This window comes from Sciurus carolinensis, chromosome 12, assembly GCF_902686445.1.
Source record: "Sciurus carolinensis chromosome 12, mSciCar1.2, whole genome shotgun sequence".
Lineage (NCBI taxonomy): Eukaryota > Metazoa > Chordata > Mammalia > Rodentia > Sciuridae > Sciurus > Sciurus carolinensis.
This window is the reverse complement of record NC_062224.1, coordinates 38,018,613-38,044,889: the sequence shown is the minus strand read 5'-3', so window position 1 is coordinate 38,044,889 and position 26,277 is coordinate 38,018,613. Positions and strand designations below refer to the sequence as shown.

General features: G+C 33.7%; 2 pseudogenes; one reads left to right on the top strand and one right to left on the bottom strand.

The window, feature by feature from the left end:
* The first annotated feature begins 6,114 nt into the window (after window positions 1-6,114).
* Window positions 6,115-7,338, top strand: LOC124962450 (FAST kinase domain-containing protein 5, mitochondrial-like; annotated as a pseudogene).
* An 8,392-nt stretch (window positions 7,339-15,730) lies between these two features.
* Window positions 15,731-19,416, bottom strand: LOC124961248 (vesicle-associated membrane protein-associated protein A-like; annotated as a pseudogene).
* Between the last annotated feature and the right edge of the window lie 6,861 nt (window positions 19,417-26,277).

Below are 26,277 nucleotides of genomic sequence, written 5' to 3'. Positions count from 1 at the left end.
ATATATATATATATATATATATATATATATACACCACAGTTTCTTTATCCATTCATCAATTGAAGGACATCTATGTTGGTTCCATAATCTGGCTATTGTGAATTGAGCAGTTATAAACATTGATGTGGCTGTATCTATGTAGTATGTTGATTTTAAGTCCTTTGGGTATAAGCAGAGGAGTGGGATAGCTGAGTCAAATGGTGGTTCCATTCCAAGTTTTCTAAGGAATCTCCACATTGCTTTCCAGAGTGGCTGCACTAATCTGCAACCCCACCAGCAATGTATGAGTGTACCTTTTATTACTGTATTCCTGATAAGCACCATTCTTATGGGGGTGAAATGGAATCTTAGTGTAGTTTTGATTTGCATTTCTCTTATTACTAAAGATGTTGAACATTCTTTCATATGCTTGTTGATTGCTTGTAGATCTTCTGTGAAGTGTCTGTTCATATCCTTAGCCCATTTGTTGAATGGGTTATTTGTATTCTTCATATAGAGTTTTTTGAGTTCTTTATATATTCTGGAAATTAGTGCTCTATCTGAAGTATGAGTGGCAAAGATATTCTCCCACTCTGTAGCCTCTCTCTTCGCATTGCTGATAGTTTCCTTTGCTGAGAAAAAGCTATTTAGTTTGAATCTATCCCAGTTATTGATTCTTGCTTTTATTTCTTGTACTATGGGAGTCCTGTTAAGGAAGTCTGATCCTAAACCAACAAGTTGAAGATTTGGACCCACTTTTTATTTTATTAGATGCAGGGTCTCTGGTCTGATTTCAAGGTCCTTGATCCATTGTGAGTTGATTTTTGTGCAGGATGAGAGATAGGGATTTAGTTTCATTCTCTTGCTTATGGATTTCCAGTTTTCCCAGCAGCATTTGTTGAAGAGGCTATCTTTTCTCCATTGCATATTTTTGGCCCCTTTGTCTAGTATGAGAAAATTGTATTTATTTGGGTTTGTGTCCATGACCTTTATTCTGTACCATTGATCTACCTGTCTATTTTGTTGCCAATACCATGCTGTTTTTGTTACTATTGCTTTGTAGTATAGTTGGAGTTCTGGTATTGAGATACCCCTGTTTCATACTTCCTGCTAAGGATTGCTTTAGCTATTCTGGTTTTCTTATTCTTCCAGATGAAATTCATGATTGCTTGCTCTATGTCTGTAAGGTACATCATTGGAATTTTAATTGGAATTGGATGGAATCTGTATAGCACTTTTGGTAGTATGGCCATTTTCACAATTTTAATTCTGCTTATCCAAGAATATGGGAGATCTTTCCATCTTCTAAGGTCTTCCGCAATTTCTTTCTTCAATGTTTTGTCATTTTCATTGTAGAGATCTTTCACCTCTTTGGTTAGATTGATTCCCAAGTATTTTATTTTATTTTTTTTTTGAGGCTATTGCAAATGGAGTTTTTTTTCTCATTTCCCTTTCAGATGTTTCATCACTTGTGTATAAAGATACTATAGATTTGTGCGTGTTGATTTTATAGCCTGCTATTTTGCTGAATTCATTGATGAGGTCTAGAAGTTTTCTGGAGGAGTTTTTTGGATCTTCTAAATATAGAATCATGTCATGTGCAAATAGTGACAGCTTAAGTTTCTCTTTTCCTGTTCATATCCCTTTAATTTCTTTAGACTGTCTAATTGCTCTGGCTAGAGTTTCGAGGACAATGTTGAATAGAAGTGGTGAAAGAGGACATCCTTGTCTTGTTCCCATTTTTAAAGGGAATAGTTTCAGTTTTTCTCCATTAAGAATGATGTTGGCCATGGGCTTAGCATAAATAGCCTTTACAATGTTCATGTATGTTCCTACTATCCCTATTTTTTCTACTGTTTTGAGCATGTAGTGGTGTTGTAATTTGTTGAACGCTTTTTCTGTGTCAATTGATATAACCATATGATTCTTATCCTTAAGTCTATTGACATGATGGATTATGTTTATTGATTTTTGGATGTTAAACCATACCCTCGCATTCCAGGGATAAACTCCACTTGACCATGGTGCACGGTTTTCTCATTATGTTTTTGGATATGGTTTGCCAATATTTTGTTAAGGATCTTTGCATCTATATTCATCAAGGATATTGGTCTAAAATTTTCTTTCCTTGATCTGTCTTTTCCTGTTTTGGGTATGAGGGTGATATTAGCTTCATAGAATGAGTTTAATAGGGTACCCTCCTTTTCTATTTCCTGGAATACTTTCAGAAGTATTGGAATGAGATCTTCTTTGAAGGTCTTGTAGATCTCGGCTGAGAATCCGTCTGGTCCTTGGCTTTTCTTAGATGGTAGGTTTTTAATGGCTTCTTCTATGTCATTGCTTGATATTGATATGTTTAAATTATGTATGTCCTCCTGGTTCAGTTTGGGGGGAGCATATGTCTCTAGAAATTTGTCAATGTCTTCAGTATTTTCTATTTTGTTGGAATACAGTTTTTCAAAGTAACTTCTCATTATGTTATGCATCTCAGTGGTGTCTGTCGTTATATTTCCTTTTTCATCACAAATTTTAGTAATTTGAGTTTTCTCTCTCCTTCTCTTTGTTAGTGTGGGCTAAGGGTTTGTCTATTTTGTTTACTTTTTTAAAGAGCCAACTTTTTGTTTGTCAATTTTTTGAATTATTTCTTTAGTTTCAATTTCATTGATTTCAGCTCTGATTTTAATTATTTCCTGTCTTCTACTACTTTTGCTGTTATTCTGTTCCTCTTTTTATAGGGCTTTGAGCTGTAATGTTAGGTCATTTAGTTGTTGACTTTTCATTCTTTTCTGGAATGCACTCTATGCAATGAATACTGCTTTCATATTGTCCCAGAAATTTTGATATGTTGTATCGTCATTCTCACTGACCTCTGAGAATTTTTTTAATCTCCTCCCTGATGTTTTCTGTTATCCATGTTTCATTCAATAGCATATTATTTAGTCTCCAAGTGTTGGAGTAATTTCCCTTTTTTTATTTTGTCATTGATTTCTACTCTCAGTCCTTTATGATCTGATAGAACACAAGGCAGTATCTCTATTTTTTTCCATTTCCTAAGGGCTGCTTTTTTGAATAACATATGGTCTATTCTTGAGAAAGTTCCATGTGCTGCTGAGAAGAAAGTGAATCTGCTCATTGATGGATGGAATATTCTATATATGCTATTAAGTCTAGGTTATTGATTGTGTTATTGAGTTCTACGGTTTCTTTGGTTGGTTTTTGTTTGGAAGATCTATCTAGCAGTGACAGCGGTGCATTAAAATCACCCAGAATTATTGTGTTGTGGTCTATTTGTTTCCTGAAATTGAGAAGGATTTGTTTGATGCACAGGGATGCACCATTGCTTGGGGAATAAATATTTATTATCGTTATGTCTTCCTTAATTATGGTTCCCTTAAGCAGTATGAAATGTCCTTCTTTATCCCTTTTGACTAACTTTGACTTGAAGTCCACTTCATCTGATATAAGGATGGAAACCCCACTTTTTTACTGAGTCCATGTGAGTGGAAGGTTTTTTCCCATCCTTTCACCTTTAGTCTGTGGATATCTTTTGCTATGAGATGAGTCTCTTGCAGGCAACATATTGTTGGGTCTTTCTTTTTAATCCCTTCTCCAGTCTATGTCTTTTGATTGATGAGTTTAGGCCATTAATGTTCAGGGTTATTATTGAGATATGATTTGTATTCCCAGTCATTTGGGCTAATTTTTGCTTTGTAAGTTGGTTTGGTTTCTCCTTTGAGTGGTTTTTCTCTAAAGTAGTTCCTCCTTTGCTGACCAACATTGTTATTTTTCATTTCCTCCTCATGGAATATTTTGTTTTGAGAACATTCTGCAGTGCAGGTTTTCTATTTGTAAATTCTTTTAACTTTTGTTTATCATGGAAGGATTTTATTTCATCTTCAAATCTGAAGGTTAGTTTTGCTGGGTATAGGATTCTTGGTTGGCAAACATGTTCTTTCAGAGCTTGAAATATGTTGGTCCAGGCCCTTCTAGCTTTTAGAATCTGGGTTGAGAAGTCGACTGCTATCTGTATTGGTCTCCCCCTATGTGTAATCTGATGCTTTTCTCTCACGGCCTTCAAAATCCTATCTTTATTTTGAATGTTAGGCATTTTCATCATAATGTGCCTTGGTGTGGATCTCTTGTGATTCTGTGCATTTGGTGTTCTGTAAGCCTCTTGTATTTGATTTTCCATTTCATTCTTCAGGTTTGGGAAATTTTCTGATATTATTTCATTGAATAGATTGTTCATTCCTTTGGTTTGTATCTCTGTGCCTTCCTCAATCCCAATAATTCTTAATTTGGTCTTTTCATGATGTCCCATAGTTCTTGGAGATTCTGTTCATGATTTCTTACCATCTTCTCTGTTTGGGCAACTTTATTTTCAAGATTAAATATTTTGTCTTCATTGTCTGAGGTTCTGTCTTCCAAGTGGTCTAGTCTGTTGGTGATGCTTTCCATTGAGTTTTTTATTTGGTTTATTGTCTCCTTCATTTCAAGGATTTCCATTTAGTTTTTTTTTGAGAATCTCTGTCTCTTTGTTGAAATGATCTTTTGCTTCCTGTAGGTGCTCTTTCAGCTTATTGGTATTATCATTCATTGCCTGCATTTGCTCTCTTATCTCATCCTTTGCTTCATGAATCATCTTAATCACGTATAATCTGAAGTCCTTTTCTGACATTTCTTCTAACGTACTATCATTGGATTCTATTAATATAGAATCTAGATTTGTTTGGATAATTTTCTTCCCTTGTTTTTCCAAGTTATTGCTATTATTATTCCCACATGATTGACCTTCTATTCTCACTGACATGTTTCTTATATTTTAATCTAAAATTTAACTAAACATAAAAGAAAATTAAAGCACAGAACCAGCATCCTCCTCAGCTGCCTCTGAGATATGAGTCCTCAGCAGATAATGAAGTGCCTTAATTGATCTGCCCAGCCCCCATAACATGAGAAAGAAATATATGCTGTTATATGGGATACACTTTATGGGTTTTTTTTTTTTTCAGCATCTTGAACTGACTAAGTTTTTCCTGTGAAAATTGAATAGTGGAACAGTTTATAAATTAAGATATTACTGAGGTGTGTATAAATGTTAGATAATTTACTCCTACAGAGAAAATATGGTGAAGATTATATACTGTGGCTGTCATTTTGTAATATTATGAAGACTTGGTTACAATACAGAAAATCTTAACTGTATTCTAATACATTCTTCTTTACATGGTGGCAAACAGCCTATTATATTGCTATTCTTAATTCTTATACTCGTAGTATAGGTAGATTGTACACACCATATATCACCTCCAAGTTATTGCTAATAAGATTTCCAAGTGATTGACCTTCTCTTCTCACTGGTGTGTTTTGTTTATTTGAATCTAATTGAACAACATCTCTTCATTTACACATAACAGAATTTTGAATTACATAGGCTGATTTGGGAAGAGGTTTCAGTGGGATAAATTACTGGACAAGTCACTGGAATGTTATGCAAGTAGTGTTACCCACATTTGATGAAAAACTATGTTAAAATTGGAAAGAGATGTTTTTAAATAAAAGAGAGAAATGGCTTTGAATGGATTACAGATGTAATTTTAAGGAAGTATATGGAATTATTGAAGGATTTGATGAAGAACAAGAACTTTACCACTATGAACTGAAATTAGCAATATTACAACCTTTAAAGCTACAACATTTCTATTGATTCAGCATTTAAGTAATAGATGATAACAAAAATAAAGTGGAACCAAAGACATAAAGTTCTTCTTCCTATACAGCAAAATTTTCCTGAGAACCAGAGTTAAATGTACTTCATTACCATGAGCTCTACCTCTATTTATTTCTTTTTATTGTTTTATTTGGTATACATAACATTGGAATTCAGATTATGTATAACATAATTTTGACATAATTATAAATGCATGGAATATAATTTGCTCTAATTCAGTCCCCAGTGCCTCCCTTTCCCCTTCCCTTTACTCATAATTTTGACATAATTATAAATGCATGGAATATAATTTGCTCTAATTCAGTCCCCAGTGCCTCCCTTTCCCCTTCCCTTTACTCTACTGATCTTTTTACTATTTACTTTTAGCTTTTTTTTTTCATTTGTGTCTTGTGGCTTGAGCTTATATGAAGCATCTGAGTAGTCATGCCTTAGTGCATATTCTTAAAATGTTCAGATTCACTCACATGGATCACATAAACTTTATGAAATACTTTGGAGAGATTACTCCTCAATGAATTCCATCCCTTGGGGTGCAGGCTGTCATACACCTGACTCTTGCCTGATCAGTTTACACATTCAGGATGAACAAGTAATGAATGCAGTGGCTGCTTCTTTGCCTCCTAGGGTAGCACACTGTCAAAGTAAAGACGTTGCCAAAATTCTGTGGTCATTTGGAACTCTGAATTATTAGCCACCCAACACAGAAGAATTTTATTCCAGGCTGATAAATGAAATTCACAGAAAGATACCAGAATTCAACCAATACCCAGAACATCTGCTCACCTGCCTGCTGAGCCTGGCATTTTCTGAGTACTTTCCAATAGAGTTTATTGATTTTGCTTTGAGTCCAGAGTTTGTCAGGTTAGCTCAGGTGAGAAGTAAGTTTGAACTCATTAAGAAACAGTATACTCTTGATGGTACTTGAGTGTCCAGATTATACAGGTAGTCATCTTAGTTCTTACCTTCAGCAAGAGACATATGCAAAGTTTTGGAATTTAGCAAGGAATGATATGAGCTCAAAGCCTGAATTCCTAGAAGTTCTCTTTTTACTTGAGAACATGTTGGGTGGCCCCCAGTACATTAAGCACTGTGTGATTTTGCCCCATACCTTGTCTTCTGACTTGGAGGTCCAGCTTGATGTTAATATGAAGCCATTACCATTTAATAGAGAAGTCATACCAACTGAAGATGCAGCCAAATTAAGGCTTAAGCATATAGGAGTCAGCCTTACAGATGATTTTTTCCCTTTGCTGAAAGAAAAAGCAAGAGGACATTTCCAGGGTAAAATTGAGTCAGAGACTTTGCAGCAGCCCATGAAGACAGAGAAAAAGTCCTTGGGGGACTCCCTTTGCAATATGACAGATATATTGGTAACTGTGGACATGACTGGCCTGTGTCCTTCAGCCCACGTGCAGGCCCCACCAGTGAAGCTGGCTATTCAGTTGACCGACAAGAACCAATATTGCTATGGTTCTATAAATCTGCTTGGACTGCACAATATGAAGATGTGGCAACTGGTTAGTCTTGGGTACCATGTGGTAGAATTATCATGGTTCCCACCACTGAAACAAACTCACTTAGAAAAGTTGACTTTCCTTCAGGAAAAGGTGTTCACGTCCATTCTCTAAAGGTTTTTCATGGGTATTTCTACTCCAAACAGTAAGTGTACAGGTTGAGCATCCCTAATTTAAAAATTCAAAATGCTCTAAAATCTGAAACTTTGAGTACCACCATGACATTCACAGAGTTTTGGAGTTTGAAGTACTTTGGATTTCACACTTTTGGGTTAGGGATATTCAATTGATAATCTATGCAGATATTCCTTAATCTGAGACAATTCAATGTCTTTCTGGTCACAAGCATTTTTTTTTTTTTTGTCCTGGGAACTGAAGCAGAAGTGTTTAACCATTGAGCCACATTCCCAGCCCTTTTTGAATTTTATTTTGAGACAGGGTCTTGCTAAGTTGCTTAAGGGCCTCACTAAGTTTCTGGAGCTAGCTTTGAACTTGCAATTTTCCTGCGTCAGCCTCCCAGACCACTGGGGTTACAGGTGTGCACCATGGTGCCCCACCTGATCCCAATCGTTTTGAATAAATCATCCTCAATCTGTACCAAAAAACAATTATAAAAGACAGAATATAAGTTTGGTAATAAGATCATCTGTTGAAGAGACTTAGTCATGCTGTGTTATCTGTGGCAGATTGGAGCTAGTGTATGTTGCTGTGAATTAATTGTGACCTGTAGCAGTAACAAGTTATTGCTAATTTGTGCATATTACTCTTACTAAATAATAAACATCCTAAAATGTTAAAAAAAATTGGAGGATTGTTTTCTCTTTTTCCTCAAATTATTATGATCATTTCAACATCCCTGTGTCATTGAATATCATATTCAACAATCCAAACAATTGAAAGCTTAAAAGTTAGTTTTCCTATCCTTTCCCTCTCACATCCTATATCAAATAATCACGTTTTAAAAACTTTTCTTTCTGAAACTCCCAAAAGGCCAGTATTTTCTTTATCTCTTCCAGAACCATCAGCACCTTTCCCACAGCTTTTCAACAGCTTCCTGCTGCTGACTTGTGACACTGGCCTCCTCTCTAGTTTGTTCTCTCTGCTTAAATGGAACCATTTATGTCATTTTTTTCTAATCTCAGTCTCATCATATGATTCCTCTGCTTCAAAGACTCAAGCACTGAGTCCTCACTGGACCCATGCCTACTGTACTCTCTATTCTTCTTGACTCTACACATTTTCTGCAAGTCTTTGTTGCAGGTACACTGACTTTAATCCCTGACACCCACTCTCATCCATCCTCTCAAGAGATCTTTATGGTTGTTTTTCCCTCTCAGTAGAATGTCTTCCTGCTGCTTTTTTCCAAAGTAGCTCTTCTTCATCTGTGAAGTCTTAATATAGCTTCATATTATTTCAGTAAATTTTTGACCTTTCTGACCTTGTTTAATCTATGCTGTAATTGACACAGCATTTTTCATTGACTCATGTTATAAGTGTAATTTGACAGTCGTGTCATTAGTAATTAATATCTGCCTCCCACATTAGAGTAACATTTCACTAAAGGACAGTTTGTTTAGTCTTTAACTTTGAGTGTTGGACATTAACATCAATTGAATATATGGCATCATATCCAAAGCATCAAGCACAGAGTTAGCCATGTACTAATAACATTTTTAATTGTCATTTGCTCAATTGATTGAATTGTTGTATGATTTGGGATAATAATGTAAGAAATGTGATACAGTAACTTGAGGTTATTTAAATTTTGTATTTATGAAGAATGTTATAACATTTAATCTCATAATTAGAATACTATATGATGTTTGAGGTACAGTCAGTCTTGGATGCCTGTGGGTTACATAGCTACGGATTCAATCAATGATGAATTTGAAGACATCTGGAACAAAATGGAATATTTATTGAGCATGTACACACTTTTTTCTCTTGACACAGTTCCTAAACAATATTGAACAATATATTTTGTGGGATTTTATAAGTAATGTAAAAATGATTGAAAGTATACAGGAGGATATACAGTAAGTCATATAAACATGTAACGCAACTATATATAAGGGAGTTGAAATCCAGCAGATGTTGGTGTATATATGTGGAAGGTGGGGGTTGGAACCACTCTCCCATGAATACAGAGGGACAACTGTGCAGTACAACAAAAGGAAAGGTGGCTGTTTTCCTGTCAGAAATACCATGATTTATTTCGATTGATAACAGAATGAATAAAAATGTACATCTCTCACTTATTTAGGATGCTTAAGCTAAAGAGGGCATTTTCAATCATTATCTTCAAATATTAATTGAGGTCATGATATATCACAGCAAAAGCTTAATTGAAAAAATGTGTCATAAATGTATTAGTATCTTTAATTTACATGTCTTTTCTGTACTTATTTATATTGTTGCTTACAAACTTATTTTCTTTCAGTTCCTAATAGAAAACTTTCCTCACACTGATGTCTAAAATATTGAGTGTAATTTCTTGATTTTTTTCATTGTTCTCTTTCAATCTATTTCCAAAATTTTAGAAGTCTACCCTCCTACCTCTCCTCCTCTTCTCCTTCATTTTATTTATTTATTTATTTTTCTCTGCCCTTTTTGTATTTTATTTTTTTATTAATTTTTTTTTATTTTTACAGATTGCATTTTGAGTCATTGTACACAAATGGGATACAACTTTTTATTTCTATGGTTGTACACAATGTAGATTCATACCATTCATGTAATCATATATACATAGGGTAATACTGTCTGTTTCATTCTATCTTTCCTCCCACCCCATTTTCCTCTACACCATCCAAAGTCCCTTCATTCTTCTCTTCCCTCTGTCCCCCCTCATTATACATTGTCATGCACTTATCAGAGAAAACATTCAGCCTTTGGTTTTTTAGCCTTGGCCTATTTCACTTCTCATGATATTTTCCAACTTCATTTCCCACCAAATGCCATAGTTCTATTCTTTAATAGCTGAGTAAAAGTCCATTGTGTATATATACCACAGTTTCTTTATCCATTCATCAGTTGAAGGGTATCTAGGTAGGTTCCATAAGCTAGCTATTGTGAATTGAGCTGCTATGAACATTGATGGGGCTGTAACTGTATGCTGTATGTAGTATGCTGATTTTAAGTCCTTTGGGTATAAACTGAAGAGTGGGATAGTTGGGTCAAATGGTGGGTCCATTCCAAGTTTTCTGAGGAATCTCCATACTGCTTTCCAGAGTGGTTGCACCAATTTTCAATTCTACCAGCAATGTATGAGTGTGCCTGTTCCCTGACATCCACGCCAACACTTATTGCTTGTGTTCTTGTAAATAACCATTCTAATTAGAGTTAGATGAAATCTTAGGGTGGTTTTTAATTTGCATTTCTCTAATTACTAGGGATAATGAGCACTTTTTCATATATGTGATGATCACCTGCATATCTTCTTCTGTTAAATGTCTACCCATTTCCTTAGTTCATTTATTGATTGGGTTCTTTGTATTTTGGGTGTAAAGTTTTTTAAGTTCTTTATAAACTTTGGAGATTGGTGCTCTGTCTGAAGTGTGTGTAGAAAAGATTTTTTTCCACTCTGTAGGCTCTCTTTTCAGATTATTGATTGTTTCCTGTGCTGAGAAAAACTTTTTAGTTTGAATCTATCCCAATTATTGATTCTTGCTTTTATTTCTTGTGCTATGGGGGTCTTGTTAAGGAAGTCTGGTGCTAAGTCAACATACTGGAGATTCAGGCCTACTTTTTCTTCTATTTGGTGAAGGGTCTCAGGCCTAATTTCTAGATCCTTGATCCATCTTGAGTTGAGTTTTGTACCGGGTGAGAGATAGGCATTTAATTTCATTTTATGGATTTCCAGTTTTGCCAGCACCATTTGTTGAAGAGGTGATCTCTTCTCCATTGTAAGTTTTTGGCACCTTTGTCTAGTATGAGAGAACTGTAATTATGTGAGTATGTCTCCATGTCTTCTATCCTGCACCACTGGTCTACCTGTCTATTTTGTTGCCAATACCATGCCATATTTGATGCTATTGCTCAATAGTAGAGTTTAAGGTCTGGTATTTTGATACTTCCTGCATTACTCTTCCAGGATTGCTTTGGCTATTCTGGGTCTTTTGTTCTTCCAGATGAATTTAATGATTTCTTTTTCTGTTTCTTTGAGAAATGTCATAGGGATTTTAATTTGAATTGTGTTAAATCTGTATAGCGCCTTTGGAAGTATGGTCATTTTGATAATACTAATTCTGCCTACACAAGAACATGGGAGATCTTTCCATCTCCTAAGGTCTTGTTCAATTTCTTTCATTAACGTTCTGTAGTTTTCATTGTAGAGATCTTTCACCTCTTTGGTTAGATTGATTCCCAAATATTTTACTTATTTTGAGGCCACATGAATGGAGTTGTTTTCCTCATTTCCCTTTCGGATTTTCATAGTTTATGTATAAAAATGCTTCAAATTAATGTGTGTTGATTTTATACCCTGATATTTTACTGAATTTATTTATGAGGTCTGGAAGTTTTAAAGTGGAGTTTTTTGGATCCCCTAAATATAGAAACATGTCATCAGCAAACAGTGACAGCTTAAGTTCCAATTTTTGTATTCATAACCCTTTAATTTCTTCATTCTATCTAATTGCTCTGGCTAGTATTTCAGAGACGATATTGAATAGAAGTGGTGAAAGAGGGCATCCCTGTCTTTTTCTCATTTTAAAAGGGAATGCTTTCAGTTTTTCTCTATTAAGAATGATTTGGCCTTGGGCTTAGCATAAATAGCCTTTAGAATGTTGAGTTATGTTCCTATATCCCTATTTTTTCTCATACTTTAAGCATGAAGGGGTGTTATAATTTGTTGAATGGTTTCTCTGCATCACTTGAAATAACCATATGATTTTTGTACTTAAGTCTATTGATGTGATGAATTACAATTTTGATTTCCAAATGTTGAACCACTTTGCATTCCTATGATGAACCCCACTTGTTTGTGGCACACTATCATCTTAATATATTTTTGATGCAGTTTTCCAGGATTTTGTTAAGGATTTTTCTGTCTATATTCATCAAAGATATTTGTCTAAAATTTTCTTTCCTTGATGTGTTTTAGTCTGGTTTGGGTATGAGGGTGATATTAGATTCATAGAATGAGTTTTGTAGGGTTCCCTCCTTTTCTATTTCCTGGAACAGTTTGAAAGTATTGGAATAAGTTCTTCTTTGAAGGTATTGTACAACTTGACTGAGAGTCTGTCTGGTCCTGGGCTTTTCTTGGTTTGTAGGCTTTGATAGCATCTTCTATTTCATTGCTTGATATTGATCTGTTTAAATTGTGTATGTCCCCCTGGTTCAGTTTAGGAGGATCACATGGCTATAGAAATTTGTTGATGTCTTTGATATTTTCTATTTTGTTGGAGTATAGATTTTCAAAGTAGCTTCTCATTATGTTATGTATTTCAATGGTGTCTGTCATGATATTTCCTTTTTCATCATGAATTTTAATAATTTGAGTTTTCTCTCTCCTTCTCTTTGTTAGTGTTAGCTAAGGGTTTGTCTACTTTGTTTACTTTTTCAAAGAGCCAACTTTTTGTTTTGTCAATTTTTTGAATTGTTTATTTTGTTTCAATTTCTTTGATTTCAGTTCTGATTTTAATTATTTCCAGTCTGCTACTACTTTTGTTGTTGTTCTGTTGTTCTTTTTCTAGGGCTTTGAGCTGTATTTAGGTCATTTAGTTATTGACTTTTTATTCTTTTCTTGAATGTACTCCATTCAATGAATTTTCCTCTTAGAACTGCTTTCATAGTGTCCCAGAGATTTTGATATATTGTATCACCATTCTCATTTACTTCTAAGAATTTTTTTTGTATTTCCTCCCTGATGCTTTCTGTCATCCATACTTCATTCAGTAACATATAATTTAGTCTCCAGGCAATGGAGTAATTTGTTTTTTTTATTTTGTCATTGATTTCTAATTTCTTTCCATTATGGTCTGATAGAACACAAGGTAGTGTCTCTAGTTTTAGCATAACTAAGGACTACTTTGTTACATAACATATGACTTATTTTAAAGAAGGTTCCATGTGCTGCTGAGAAGAAAGTGTATTCATTCAAGATGGATGAAATATTCTATATATGTCTATTAAGTCTAAGTTATTGATTGTGTTGTTGAGTTCTATGGTTTGTTTGTTTAGTTTTTGTTTGGAAGATCTATCCAGTGGTAACAGTGGTGTGTTAAAGTCACCCAGAATTATTGTGTTGTGGTCTACTTGATTCCTGGAATTGAGGAGGATTTGTTGTAAATACATGGATGCACCATTGTTTGGGGCATATATATTTATGATCATTATGTCATCCTGATTTATGTTTCCCTTAATCAGTATGAAATGTCCTTCTTTGTCCCTCTAACTAACTTTGACTTGAAGTTCACTTTATCTGAAATAAGGATGGAATTCCCCACTTTTTTACTTCATCCATGTGCATGGGTGTTTTTTCCCATCCTTTCACCTTTAGTCTGTGGATGTCCTTATCTATGAGATGAGTCTCTTGAAGGCAGCATATTGTTGGGTCTTTCTTTTTAATCCAATCTGCCAGTCTATGTCCTTTGATTGACGAGTAGAGGCCATTAACTTTCAGGGTGTTTTTGAGATATCATTTGAATTCCCAGTCATTTGGGCTTACTTGTGGTTTTTAACTTGACTTAGTTTCTCCTTTGATTGGTTTTTCCTTTGAGATATTTCCTCCCTTTGCTGACATACATTGTTGCTTTTTATTTCCTCCTCATGGAATATTTTTTTGAGAATATTCTGTAGTTCAGACTTTCTATTTGTAAATTCTTTTAACTTCTGTTTCTCATGGAAATATTTTATTTCATCTTTAAGTCTGAAGTTTAGTTTTTCTGGGTCTAGTGTTCATGGTTGGCAACCATGTTCTTTCAGAGCTTAAAATATGTTGTTCCAGGCTTTTCTAGCTTTTAGAGTCTGGGCTGAGATATCTGCTGATACCCATATTGGTTTCCCCCATATGTAAACTGATGCTTTTTCTCTTGCATTCTTCAAAATCCTATCTTTATTTTATATATGAGGCATTTTCTTTATAATGTTCCTTGGTGTGAATCTGTTTTGATTTTGTGCATTTCATGCTCTGTAAACCTCTTGTATTTGATTTTCCATTTCATTCTTCAGGTATGGGAAATTACCTGATATTATTTTTCTGAATAGATTGTTCATTTCTTTGGTTTGTATCTCTGTGTCTTTCTCAATTCTGATAATTCCAATAATTCACAATGTCCCATAGTTCTTGGAGGTTCTGTTCATAATGATTTCTTACCATCTTCTCTGTTTGTGCATCTTTAGTTTCAAAATTAAACATTTTGTCTTCATTGTTTGAAGTTTTGTCTTCCTAGTGGTCTAGTGTGTTGGGAATGCTTTCCATTGAGTTCTTTAATTGATTTATTGTTTTCTTCATTTCAAGGATTTCTGTCTGTTTTTGTTTTTCTGGAATCACTATCTATTTGTTGAAATAATCTTTTGCTTTCTGAAGTTGCTCTTTCAACTGCTTATTGGAGTGATTATTCATTGCCTGCATTTGTTCTTTTATCTCATTCTTTGTTTCATGCATCATTTTAATTATGTATATTCTAAAGTCCTTTTCTGACATTTCTTCTATCATGCTATCACTGGATTCCTTTAATATAGAATCTAGGTTTGTTTGGATCATTTTCTTTCCTTGTTTTTTCATGTTGTTCATATATCTTCCCCTCTAGCAGAGCAGACCTTGGGTATTGCATTTCTCACCCCCCTGTAGGCTTATAGTGACCATATAGGTTTTCAAAATCTTTTCTTTATGGGGAGATCAATATTAGCAGTGCCCAGTACAGACAATATGCAAACTTAAACCAAATAGTCCCTATGAAGATGTTAACAGTATTGTCATAATAAACAGAATGAGTTCAATTATTGTCTACAGTTTATCAAAGAGATTTGTAATAAGGTTTGCCATTTCTAATGCAGGACAAAGAGGATGGGGAGGGGTATAAGATGTAGCTGTTAATGGAAAAACACAAGAATATGTAGAAGTTATAGATAGTTGAAAGAGTGAAAAGAGTGAAAGTGTAATCAAAGGAAGTTCGTTGTTAGCATGAGCAATGGGAGAAAGAGACTCTGAAGAAACAGGTAAATAAAAGGAAAATAGAGTGAGAAAAGTAAAGAAATAAAAACTTAATTTTTTTCAAAAAGGAGAAAAAAAGAAAAAAGAAAAATAAATCTACACCATAACAGTCATATACCATTCAAACCTCCCAGTCTTCAGTAGCCTGATGCATGAGAGGTATCTGACAATGAGCCTCCAGTCCCCAGCAGGCATCTGAGGATGAGATTTTCCACACCTAAAGAAGGGAGTTATTGCTTCCAAGATAATCCAAGATGGCCACTCTGGCTTTCAAATATGTTGGTAAATGGGGAGTTGCAACTTGGGGCGTGGACGTGGTTGACCCGGGTTCCTGGAAATGAAGTGCTATTATTCAGGCAGGGGTTCTGTAGGCAGGGTGTGGTCAGTCTGCTTGAGGGATCCTGGTGGTGGGGTGCAGTTTGTGGGTCCTGGAGGCAGGGAGTAGTCAGTCAGTCTGAGTCCCAGAGGCAGGGAGTTGTTGGTGGGGCTGAGGAGTCCTGGAGAAAGGGTTTGGTCAGTCTGCCCAGGGTTCCTGTCTGTTGTCTCAAAATGGCGGCAGCCATGTGTAACAAAACCTGTAGGTGCTGTGATGGTGGAATTCCAGGCAACAGCAGGCAGCTGTCGCTCCACTGGCAGTCTGCCATTGGTCTTTCTTCTTCATTTAAAAAAAATTATTATGCAGTGCTCTCTTGGTGAAGATAAGTACTTAATAAAAGATGATGCTTAAAAATGTGAATAGGAATTTTTAAAATTGTTTCAAGAACACTGAATGGAGGTAATATCTCTGAATACATATTTTATGCATTATAAATATTTTAGTCTTTCACAAATATTTATGAATTAGGATAACAACCAGAAATAAGACTTTAAAGATTACTGTATTTGAAAGGAGTTTGAGCAGAAACATGAACGATGAAGAAACTTGTTTGGTGGGTAACAAATTGTAGCCATACTTTAGCTTTAGCTTTTTCCCCATCTGTTGTTATTCAATATAACATGACTAAAAAAAAAAAAAAAAAACTTTTAGGTAATATGCTTGAATAATTAGATTTAGATAAATCTATAAAGAAGCCTGCCATGATTCCAGAGATTGAATTAAAGGAAAGCACAAATTGGAAATGAATTTAAATTCATTTTTGAACTTTGGTTGTTCAGTGAGGACATTCAAAAAGGTAGCTTTCACACAGTATTACTACTCTGGGCCAGTAGTCAGGGCATTCCCTATTATGGTTTCTCAAAAACTTCAAATTATTCATAATAAATGCATTAATATAAAACCAGAGGAAACTATCAAGAACTCCAGGAGGCTCCTTCTCACATGCTCTGGCTTCTATGTTTCTTCATTTCAAAGTGAACTCAGTGTCAGATTACAGAGCAGTGAAAACCTGGCTCTAAATTCTGCTTAACTTCAGTGATTAATGAGTTTCTTTTACCAGGACAATCACAAGAATTAAGGTCTCAGGAATAGCATTATGTTTTTAGATACAAATGCCCTACGTATTCATTATAGAAAGCACGTTGACTTTTAAAAATATTTAAACATATAATATTCATGTTATGATGCCATATATACACACATACATTTATATATATATATATATATAAAACCACTTTCTCATTAACACACATTAACAGTGTGACTTTCTGGAAGAGCCCAGTTACCAGGAAAGATTAAGTGTTAAGTAACTTCTATTATTCCAATTGTATTTTCTGTTTTTTAAAGGCAGCTTATAATCCTGATAGAGTTGCCATAATTTTGATTCCATGAATTTGTGTATTATTTAATTTGATTTCTATTTTCCAAACTAAAACCATAAAACAAAGGGAAATTACCCATAATTTGATAATTAAACTGATTTAATTATCATATTAGAAGTAAAAATTACATACAGTTTAAAAACTACAAAATATAAAACAAAAATTGACCAAATAACGTGTATATTACCAGAAAAATATCTTGATTTCCATGTCAGCATTTAAAGTAGCCACATATTTGTATCCATTACAAGTAATTTTAAGAATTAAATTAATAATAAATGCATGACACATTTAGTGAAATGCATTGTATTTCTGCTCTATAAATTTTAGATACTTACAATGAAAAGAAAATAAGTGCAAAGAAAAATTTATTGATTTAGAAAAAATAAATGGAAAAATCAAATTGTTTTTCTTCTAAATGGGAATATTGAAAGAAATTGGATAGACATTGATAAAATTGTGTGTCAAAAGTGCCACTTTTTATCTTTAAGGAAAGGAAATAATGGGAAATGTATTGCTTATTGGATTTCACTAAGCAGAGTGATTTCAATCATTATTTCACTTTACTATTTATCAAGAACTGTGTAAGACATAATTATAAATGCTTTGTATCATTTAATCTTCAAATTATTTTATAATATTTCTATTATTGCATCAATTTACATCTTAGGAAACAGGTGGAAATTTGCTAAATAGTTTGCAAGAGTCTCATGTTAACAAATGCAAATAAAAACCGAAGCAATGTTGCATTTTTTTCAATGAAACACAACTATTGATGATAACCCTAACCATTGCAAAATGTAAAACATTACTCTAGAATTGTGACATAATGTGAACATTTCTATTATTATACATTAAACACATATCTCCTCATCTTTCACTGAGTTTATTCAATTGGAATGATATTTTTGTTTTATTCACAAATTAACAAATTTAATATTCTAATATAAATATGTGTACAAACTTCTTGAATTACACTCATTGTTGCCCTTCTCTCAATGAAAACTGAATAAACCAAATATTAGTCTCTGATAAAATGGAAATGAAAATAAAGTAGACAAAATGCTCTTTACCCTGAGACACTGAGGATTATTATTATAGATTCTAAAATTCTAAAATTCCCATGCCACGCTCAACTAAATTGCTAGGCTGAATACTAGGAGTGCCTACTCTGAAGACTTCTATTACAAACCATTATAGTTTCACAAGTCTGTAGCATTTTGAAATGATATTGAGAAATTTCTTAGCCACCATTGTAATGATGGGTAATTTATCCAGTACAAAGGAGCATTAACTATAACAACATATATTCAATTTTAAGTTGTAATCTCTTTTTTGGATCAATTCTTGAACCTGTATTAAAACCACAAGGAAAGAACCATTATTTATCAATTTCATAAAGGACTGAATGTGCAACTGACATCTGCTAGTGATAATCTGGAAATATACAATTTGTCCAGAAGCAAGTTTGTTTTTATTGTGTTTTCTAACTGTACGAGATCATTAAAGGCAAAGCCTCTATGATGCTATACACACATAAAAAAAAATGATCACTGCAGGCTGTACTACCAATGAAATGGTAGGTAAACAAATCTTTTTTGGCCAAGAGAAAAAAAAAAAGAAAAAAAAAAAAAAAAGAGAGAAAAAGAAACAGCACTCTGCGTGTCCCTTGAAAGAATCCAATGAAAATGGCTTCAATCACAGCAAGAAGTGAAGGGAGAGGAAGGTGACGTTATCCGGGTTTATCCAGTGTGTTACCTCCCTGAACTTTAAACCTTCATCCCTCAGGTGTTGCTTTTCTTGTGATAGCTTCATCATCTCTCCCTGAATTCTTTTACACTCGTCCATGAGTTTCCTTGTTTCGGTCTCATTTGATGCGGTTTTGGCACGAGTCCATCTTTCTTAGATGCGTTCAGTGGAACAGCTTTGCTAGGTTCCAGAAAATTTGGAATTTCAAAAACACATCTAATTTAGAATCCATTAATTCATCGGGTTTTGCCTCTTTTCACAGTTTCCATATCTAAAGTGTTTGGTAATCAAAAATGCTCTGCACCATAAACTTGTGTTTACTCTTTTCATTGGGATCATAGTCAAAGGGCTTCATCACTGAAAACAGTCATCGTGGACCCTGGGTCGATGATCCCACTGTTGGGCTGCACACTGAACATCGAGGTGCCCTAGACTTCACTTTGAAACACACCTTCCTGCCCGCCTGACAGATTTCGCAGTTTAAACTTTGTAATGAATACATCTGTGTTGCTGGGCAGGACGACCATGCCTCTGGGCTGTGTAGGACGTGGCCAGCTCAGGGCGCCTTGGCCTCCACGCTTGTCACCCTGTCGCGACTCAGGTGGCTGGGGCTGGGTACGCCAGTTGTAATCTCCTGAACCCAGTGGTACAGTACTATTCTTATAGGATACAACAGAAAATAATGAAACAATCAGTGCATTTAAAATAAATATAACAAATATTTGATTTACTGATGTATTTTTATATGATCTGTTGATTTGCAGGGAATTTGAGATATGCAAATATTTTTTTAAACCTTCAAACAGGGTTTGGAATTTCTTTTAGATAATCTTTTCATTTGTTTATGCTAACAAGTACAACATTTCTGTCTTTATATTAATAAATGTAGATTCTTCTAAGATGAACACATTATGAACATAAAATTATCATTGTATCCTTAATATTATTTTCAGGTGTTCAGACATTAAATACCTGTGGCTACCTGTAATGCATTTGTAACTTCAATAGATGTTTTATTATTCCAGTTAAATGCTTTTATTTTCTCAACAATTGAAATTTAAATGTTTAATTAAATATGCATGGTGTCTATTTAAATGTTTAACTAAATTTTGAATTTTATTTATTTTTGCTATTTAGTTGGCTTTATATTTGTTTTTGCAGTAATGGAATTTGAACTTAGGAGCATTCTACCCCTAAGGAATAGCCTACCCCTTTTTATTTTATTTTGAGGAAAGGTCTTGCTGAATTGCCCAAACTGGCCTGGAACTTGTGATCTTCCTGTCTCAGTCTTCTTTGTCTCTTAGATGCCACTATTCCACCATGCCTGATTCAAATTATGAATTTTAAACACATTTACTGAATAAAAATAGATAATTAAGAACTATTGTCTGGTGCAGTGGCACCAGTCTGTAATCCCAGCCACTGGGGAGGCTGAAGCAAGAGGAACTTGAGTTTAAAGCCAGCCTCAGCAACTTATTGAGGCCCTAAGCAACTCAGCAAGACTCTGTCTATCTCTAAATTAAATATAAAAAGGACTGGGGATTTGACTGTATGGGTAAGTACCCCTGAGTTCAATCCCTGGTACAAACAACAACAACAACAACAACAACAAAACTCTTAACTAAAATCCAGGTCATGCCAATTTATACTTGTATGTTTCAGGTATTTTGAAACTTTTCTGAAATTCAGTTTCTTATTAGTAAATTCAGGGATGTTCTGAAATTTAAGTAAGATAAGAGTTAAAATGACATTCTGTAAATAATAGATGTGACTATTCTGAGAATAGCATTTTTAAAGTGAGGAAGAAAATATACCTGAATGTAAATGAGGCCTGCCTGTAACTCTAGTCACTTAGAAAGCTGAGGCAGGAGGATCCCAAGTTTAGCCTGAATAATTTAGCAACACCTTTTCCCAAAATAAAATAGAAAGATCTGGGGAAGCCGTTCAGGGGTAGAGCACTTTACACACAGAATTTAATTTTAAAATAAACATCTAGTTTAATACTGATGGGTCATAATAGCAGAATAAAGTCAGAAAGCCTTTCTCAGGCAAAAGATCATATGGTCCCAAATTATTAAATTTACATCCCCTAGGAGATTTTATGCATATATGTGTAGTACTTAAGAAAGACCATATACATATACATCAAGGAGCATGATAACAATTTACTGTAGTCAAGTTAAAGCCTTAGCACATCAGTGAAAATTTAAAATAATCTGATATCACAGGCTATGCAAAATTTTTACTATAAATTTTAAAATGATATTCCTACAATGAATTTCATAAAATTATTGAGAATCTTCTACAAATTTTGGGAGTAATATGATTTTCTTTAAAAATAAACATCAAAAGGTTTGTTTATTTATCCTCTGAAATTATCTTATTTTTCTTCTTGTTCAATAATTTATTTCCTATAATCCTATATATTCATTTTGTTTTTTTTTTCTGAACTTTTTGTCACTTTATTTTTAAAGCATGCTGTTGTTAATAGCTAGTATACCTTTATCTCTTCTTTAACAAATTTGCAACCTAGTCATGAATATTTCCAAAGTTGAAGTGGTATCAGCATTTTCATAATATGACTGCTCTTCAGAGGTTTATAATTCAACTCTACAAAGTCACACTGGTGTCATTCTGGTTTATGAGATCAGAACCTGAGGCAAATTTGTTTTACCAACTTCTAAAGAAATAAGTGTAGCTATTATCCTAAGTGATACACATATGCATCAAACACTGATGAAATTTATCCTCCCAAAATAATAATAATCATTTGGCTCATACTTATATTCAATTTACTTTGTTGTGCTTTTTTTTTTTTTAATTTTCATGCATCTCACACAGGTTTTGGAAGAAAATTTCTAAGAGAAAGAAGGCAACAAATGATGGCTTTCATCCAAGCAGCTAATGCTAACATACGTAACCATAAAATAAATAGCCTTCATTGCAGGTGGTTTACCCTAGAACACCAAACCCAATTTGTCTATATTTTATATAGACAACCGTGTAAAATATGCTGAGTCTCCTTTTTAGACAAATAAGCTCTCATATCAGTAATCTTTAAAACCATTTTTAAATGCTGTTAAACATCCCATAAATATTTTTATTTTATGTGTTATAATAATTAGCAAAGAATAGCAATGAATATAGCATTGCATGACATTATATTAAAGATAAAAGAATATGTATTATGTATGACTACAAATAGTTATCCCTGTTGACACAGTCAAATAGAAATGAATTTATGTCATGGTTGGATCCATGAATTAAGGATTTGGCGAAGAGAACTCAGGCATTTCATCTCAAAATACCACTTGTGATATTCAGAGAGGCTATAAGCAACTATTATCAACTGTTTTTTCTTACAAAGTTTTTGGTAAAGTAATAGGAAGAAATAAAAGTAAATAAAAGAAAGGACATAAATAAAATAATAATAATTAATAATAATAATAAATACATAAGTAGTATATAAAATGAGAGAATACTAAACAAGAAAAAGAGGGTTTCATTGCAACAGAAGTGATGACTGTTATTCTGGAGAAAATAGAGAAAGTCAATCATACAGAAAAATATTATTAAATAATCATTATATTTATTAGTAAGTAGAAGTCAGATATGACAACATAAGCTAAAATTCCAATAAAATCTCATCACCCTAATAACATACTGAACTTTTCCTTTGAGGTGTGTGTGGATTCATTCTTTTAATGAGATATATAATGATACAATTTTTTTGGTTTTTTTGCAGTCTTATTTTAAAAATTTCTGGTGTTTACATGATAATAATAATGAAAATCATAGTCTTAATCATAACCAAAACTTACAGAGGGCTTACCGTGTGCTTAAAATTTATTTCATCTTCACAACTTTCAAGTATTATTATTAGCTTCACTTTTTTCATAGGAGCAAACATATACCAATATAAGTAACTGGTATATGGTCTCATGGTTATGTGATAGTAAAGCTAGGATTACAATTCAGGCAATATAAATATGCGATGTATTCTTTGCTACATTAGATGTTTATATTTTAATGTTTTATTTGCTAAGTTTTTGCAAAAGTCCATTTCTCTACTCTTAGAATAAATATTTCCTGTCATTCTTTTTAAGAAATATCATTTCTTTGAACATCATTACTTATATGTGTTTTTGTTATACCATTTCCATAGAATTGGTGATTGGAAATAGTATTACTGAGACAAAAAAATATAAATTATTCTAAACATAATTGTGTTTTTTTTAGTGAATTTTACTATTAATCTGTAGTATTGTCAACATATAATTAGGTACATATATATACAAATACACAAAGGTGCATACATTTCTAATTTTCTTCTATAAAGTGGGCTCCACTTAATTCTTCAGTCATTGTTGGAATTAAGCTATATTTTTAAAATAAATTTATTTCCTTAAATTGTTTATAACCTCTCCATAAAGTTTTCATTGTTGTTGTTGTTGTTGTTTTTTGTACTGGGTAATCAACCACTGACCCACATTTCCAGCCCTATTTTGTATTTTATTTAGAGACAGGGTCAGGGTCTTATTGAGTTGCTAGCACCTTGCCATTGCTGAGGCTGGCTTTGAACTCACAAGACTCCTGCCTCAGCCTCCCATACCACTGGGATTATAGATGTGAGCCACCATGCCTGACTTCCATAGAGTTTTATAAATTATGTTATCTTTAGAAAATTAGTTGTCTTTGTTGTAAAATTTACTAGATATAGTGAGAGAAGTATATTCTTCAAGAAATAAGGTAATACAAAAAAAACATTAGAAATTCAGTTTGGCTTGACCTTCATTGACTAAGGTGTATCTGAAAGAAGCTGTCTTTAGAAGATGTGTTCAGGAGTGATCATGACAGCTGGATCATGAATGTCTTCATCATATGCCAGTACTTTGGGACCTTTGAATAAACTGATAATATGTTACACCTCACTGATATCTTCTGGGGACACTGGTGAAGAGAAGTGCTTATATATGAGAACTGAACTTGTTTCCATTCTGCATCCATAGGTCAAAACTGAGGGTTTGTGAACTTGAGTGGACAATACTCAATGCAGTTTTGCTCTTTTTGATGTCCCATGGAGACTCAGTGTTTCCTTCAATTTAAATGTTGAGGTAATAAACAACTGTCATAGTCCTTATAACTGTGGCTTTATCACTAATGAGATACCAGTTATATTTATTTCACTTATAATTATAAAAAATACCTTAAAATGCTTTCTATACTCACAGTAATTGTTAGGCCCACCAAAACAGATAATACATATGTATATGTATTTGTTATCACATAACAGTGATTTTAATTTTTACAAGTTTATTTCATATAAATCCATCTTCTTTGCATCCTTAGTATGTTCAGTGGGAGGAATAGGCATTTGGGATCTTAATTCATTTCTGACACACTAGGTCTAACCTAATTTCATACTTAGCTTCCAAATTCCAGGAATGTGACTTCCAATGATTTTTTTTATAGAAATCAAATGATCGCTTACAATATCATGGACATCAGTGAATGCCTTCTGAACAATGAGATGGTGAATCTTGATCCAGAATTAGATATTAATAAGACTATGTGTTCACCTTTCACTAACTTCAATATAAGATTTTACTTTCCTGATATCAGATAGGAATTTCTTTAGTCCTAACTGTAACTTTTCTGGTATTTCTGTGTGAGGCAAGAAGTGTGAGGCACCACAAGTCCTGGTGGGAATCCAATCTGTGTGTGCAATGTTATGGGCATGTCACCCCAAATCATTTATGGCAAGGCATTCTTTGACTTCAGACACTCATCAAGGTCATACTGCTGTAAATGACCCTCAGTTTGGGAACTGAGAACACTCTTTTCATAGTAACTTTTCTCTGAATAATTTCTGTTAGCTTGAAGTTTTCATAGATACCTGAGAAGCTAACCATCAATTTTCAAGGACAACAAATTAAATCAGATATGAGTTCTGGCCAGAGAATGGGATGAATGAGAATTGATATCTCACAAAATTCTATGTACAAAATATGAATAGAGTATCCATTATGATCAACACTTATCAGCAGAAGTTTGGAATGCTCAGGAGAAATATTGCAGGAGAGGAAAATTGAAAATAACAGAAATACAGCAGGAATTATAATGATTGATTATAACACACCTGCTCATTAGCATAGAAATGAGTATCACTTGAAAATTTGAAACAATAAGTTACAATGAAATTTTGTTGTATTTTAACAATACAGTAAGAGTTTCTAACTTCTGACTTAATTGTATTTTGGCATTCTTTTTGAAGAGTAAGTTTCTCTCACATATTTCATTTTCTTATTTAGCAATAGAATTGATAGTGCAAATCTTTGATCTTTTATGGAGGCTATATTACTTTGATAATTTTAAAGTAACTTATTATAATCTATCATTATAAATGTTATTAGTCATAGGTAAGAAGACATGTTTTCTCTTTCCCAGAAAACAACTGTGGGTTTTTTTGGTATCAGGGACCAACCCAAGGGTGCTTAACCACTGAAAAACATCCCCAACCCTTTTCATAATTTCTTAGAGTTAGGATGTGATTAAGTTACTTAGGGTCGAGTTTTGTGCAGGGTGAGAGATAGGGGTTTAATTTCATTCTGTTGCATATGGTTTTCCAGTTTTCCCAGAACCATTTGTTGAAGAGGCTATCTTTTCTCCATTACATATTTTTGGCACCTTTGTCTCGTATGAGAAAATTGTATTTATTTGGGTTTGTGTCCATGTCCTTTATTCTGTACCATTGATCTACCTGTCTCTTTTGGTACCAATACCATGCCATTTTTGTTACTATTGCTTTGTAATAGAGTTGAAGATCTGGTATTGCGATACCCCCTGCTTCACTCTTTCTACTGAGGATTGCTTTTGCTATTCTGGGTTTTTTATTCTTCCAGATGAATTTCATAATTGCTTGCTCTATTTCTGTAAGGTAAATCATTGGGATTTTAATTGGAATTGCATTGAATCTGTATAGCACTTTAGGTAGTATGGCCATTTTGACAATATGAATTCTGCCTATTCAAGAACATGGGAGATCTTTCCATCATCTAAGGTTTTCTTTAATTTCTTTCTTTAGTGTTCTATAGTTCTCATTGTAGAGGTCTTTCACCTCTTTTGTGAGCTCAACTCAAAATGGATCAAGGACCTTGGAATCAGACCAGAGACCCTGCATCTTATAGAAGAAAAAGTAGGTCCAAATCTTCAACTTGTTGGCTTAGGATCAGACTTCCTTAACAGGACTCCCATAGCAGAAGAAATAAAAGCAAGAATCAACAACTGGGATAGATTCAAACTAAAAAGCTTTCTCTCAGCAAAGGAAAATATCATTAATGTGAAGAGAGAGCCTACAGAGTGGGAGAATATCTTTGCCACTCATACTT